Source organism: Capricornis sumatraensis, chromosome 2, assembly GCF_032405125.1.
Source record: "Capricornis sumatraensis isolate serow.1 chromosome 2, serow.2, whole genome shotgun sequence".
NCBI lineage: Eukaryota > Metazoa > Chordata > Mammalia > Artiodactyla > Bovidae > Capricornis > Capricornis sumatraensis.
In genome coordinates this window covers 29,648,528-29,651,978 of record NC_091070.1, presented here as the reverse complement: position 1 = coordinate 29,651,978, position 3,451 = coordinate 29,648,528, and the positions used below count along the sequence as shown (strand labels likewise).

Sequence of the window (3,451 nt, the reverse complement as noted above, 5' to 3'; positions counted from 1 at the left end):
ATAATGTAAGTCATAATGATCATTGTCATTATTCTGTACCAGGGTAAGGGGACTCCCCATGGGTTGGAGTGCTCTGGGGAACAGAAGTGCTGGTTATCTGGATGTTCTCCAGCTTTTAATCATCTGGAAACCCATCTACTAGGGAATTGTCTTTCCGACTGCATTGGTTCTTCATTGAATGGAACGTATTAGACCAAGAGTTAGCAAACTGTTTTCTCTGAAGGGCCAGAGAGTAGATATTTTAGGCTTTATTTGGGCCATATTGTCTCTGCCATTACTGTTCAACTTTGCCATTATAGTGTGAGGGCAACCACAGAGAACAGATGTGTGACCATGTTCCAGTAAACCTTTACTGTGGACATTGAAATTTGAATTTCATATCATTTTTTTATTATTTCAAACAGAATTTTTCCCTCTTTTTTTTTATTATTGGGGGATAATTATTTTAAGTATTGTGTTGGCCTCTGCCACACATCGACATGAATCAGTCACAGGTATACATATGTAAAAATATGGACCGTTTCATGAATTGGCATGTCATCCTTGTGCAGGGGCCATGCTAATCTCTGTATCAGTCTAATTTTAGTATATGTGCTGCCAAAGTGAGCACTCACATGATTTTAACATCACAGAACAGTATTCACAAAACAGTATTCTTTTGACGTTAAAAATCACTTAAGACTACAAAAACATTTCTAGGCTCAAGGGCTGTAGTTTACCAAACTCTGAGTTAGATTATCAAGGGGTTTTTTTTTTTTTTTTCATGGAAATGCATTTCAGACAACTTGTGTCAGAGTCACTGAGGAGGAGAATGCTGTTAAAGGTGCAGCTTCCTGGTCCTCACAACAGACCCACTGAACCAGACTGTGAGGGAAACCACCCGGGCCCCTGCAGTTTTAGCAGATTCGCCCAGGTGACTGTGAAATACATTAAGTGTAGGGAGCCATTTTAGCTAAAAGGAAACCAAGAGCATTGGTAGAGAAGTTTTCAATTTTGGCAGGAAAATGAGGTCAACTGACAAAAACAAGTGTTTCCTACCCAGGCAGGTTCTTTTGGGATATTTTTAAAGTCACTTGGGTTCTCCTATTTACGAATTTCTTTTGGTCTTACTCAGACCCCCCGTGCTGTGTTTTCCAAAGAGAATGAGCAAGCATCGGAGCCCTGCTCAGATCATATTGATTTTTGTTCTGAGTCCACCTCCCTATTTTTCTTCCTAGCTAAAAGAACCCCAGTTTTGTTCTGACATTCAGCTTTAAGGAAGGGGACCCTTTTGCAATAATGTTTATCCCTTTTGCTAGATGTTTATCTTCAAGATGGCTCTTTAGGGAAAAGAAAAACCCTGTATCATGTTTGCCAATTCCTGTGGTGTAAATATGCCCACCACGGACAGTCTCAGGCTACCAACAGGAGATCACCAAATGGAGGGTGTGGGGAGAGACATGTGCTGTCAGCTCTTTTGAGCTGATATGAGCTGCCCTGTGGCCACCCAGGGACCACGGGTCAAAGTCAATCATGGTGATCCCATCTCTCTGTAATAATTGGCTTGTGACCAAAAAATATTCCAGGGCAGGGCTGAGTGCTTTAAGAAAAGTTTTCTTTATCAATAAAGGAAGGGGTTGCTTCTCTTATTTCACTGCAGTAATTCATACTCCACTGCAGTTAGTACTGACAGGCATCTTGTGGTCATGAAGACAGCTGGCCTGAGGACAACTCATACATCGTGGATTTTAGAACAGAGACAGGGAAGGGACTCATGTCCTTGGTGATGTGATGAAGCTGCTGAAAGCACTGTGTTTCAGGACTTATAGTTCTGTGCATTCCAAAATATTCCAGGTTGTTGAATCTCTGTGGGCTGCGATTTCTGTTACTAGCAGTAGAAAGCTTCCTAACTGATGTATCATCCCTGCACTGACCACTCGGAAACTCAGCAGAGAAGACACCTGAGTTATTACTCAGCCTGTAGCACCACACCAGGGGTGACTGCGGAGCAGAACTTCAGGGACTCAGAGGCATTGGAGCTCCAAGTCAGCATCTCACAGCTCATTCTCTTTCCCCTGCACTACCCTCCAAAGCCCATTTACCATATGAAATGTCACCAGCTTTCTGTCTCACATATCTTGCTCCAGCACGGCTAGCGCAAGTGATGTAGGACATTACTAGGGCTCCGACACCAGCTTGTGTGGCTGAGGTTTAAATGAATTTCATCAGCATGATTAAATACTTATTACATGAGTCAAACATACGGGCTTCATTAAGCTAGTGAACTCCCAGGAACCTCCTCTTCTGTTTATACAACCCATCTGGGCTCTCAGATTACTTTAAAGAAACGGGATAAATGGAGTTCGATATGACAGCCAGGTCGTCTTTCAGCATTATACTCTCAGAGGAAACGCATCTTCCATTGCAAACTCTGGCTCCCATACAACTGGGTGCAGAGGTTTTTTCCATCTGCTTCTGGCCTCCGTGAAAGCCTGACATGATGCTGAAATTGAGACTTTAAGTGCAACTTGCCAAGACATGACAGACATACTTTTCTCATTGAAGCATGGAACATTGTCTAAAGTCATTTGCAAAAACACAGACCCTGGGCCTTTTACAAGGAGGGCACACCTTGGAAGCAAAATAAAGGACAAGGTTTAATGAACTTACTGGGCCTCTGCTAGTCGTTATTAGAAGCTCTTTATCAAATTAAAGGCCTGCTGGGAAGGCAGCTGGGTGCCGAGCAGCAGTGACATGCGTTAAGTGCCAAAGTGGGTTTTAATTGGCTGTTTAAATGAGGAAAAGCTCCCTGCAGTGTGACAGACACACATAGCGGGTGTGTGCAAACACACAGGCACCCACACATGCACACACATCCGTGTGGAGCCCCAGGCAGTCTGGGAAATCACAGGAATCACATTTTTGGAATGCTGACATCCCCAAAGCAGGAACGCAAACCCACCAGGAAGGGAACCCTAAAACGTGGCGTTCATCTCCATGAATGCCAGTTATTATCTCTGATAATAATGAATAACAGCATTGCAGCAATAAGTTGTTTGAATGCTGCCGGATTCATACTGTATGTAGTCCAGCTGTGCTGCCAAGGTCCTCTTACTCTGGGATCAAGCTCAGGGTTTTGCCTTGTCTTGCACGTCTGTCAAGCCAGCAACATATCAAACGGGGACACATTAGCTACCTTGCAGGAATGTTATAAGAGATTTACACAAAGCTCCTCACTGTGCCCAATGTCTATAAAAAGCCCAATAATTGATAATTATTTTGACCGAAATAAAAATTTTCTACTGTTTTCTAAAAAGCTTATTAGCGGTTATTGATTCCCACTAGCTATGTTCAGGATGAGAGGCATTGAAGCCTGGTAGTCAAGAGCACAATCTTTCACGCCAGCTTTATGTGAGCTTGTATGCTGGTTCTACCATATCAGGGTACCTCTCTGAACCACAGACTCTTTTTC

General features: G+C 43.1%; 1 non-coding gene across 1 annotated transcript; it reads right to left on the bottom strand.

Moving 5' to 3' along the window:
• Positions 1 to 506: 506 nt before the first annotated feature.
• LOC138074666 (U6 spliceosomal RNA) lies at positions 507 to 610 on the bottom strand. The gene has a single exon (XR_011144494.1). It is a non-coding gene; the product is annotated as a U6 spliceosomal RNA (small nuclear RNA).
• Between the last annotated feature and the right edge of the window lie 2,841 nt (positions 611 to 3,451).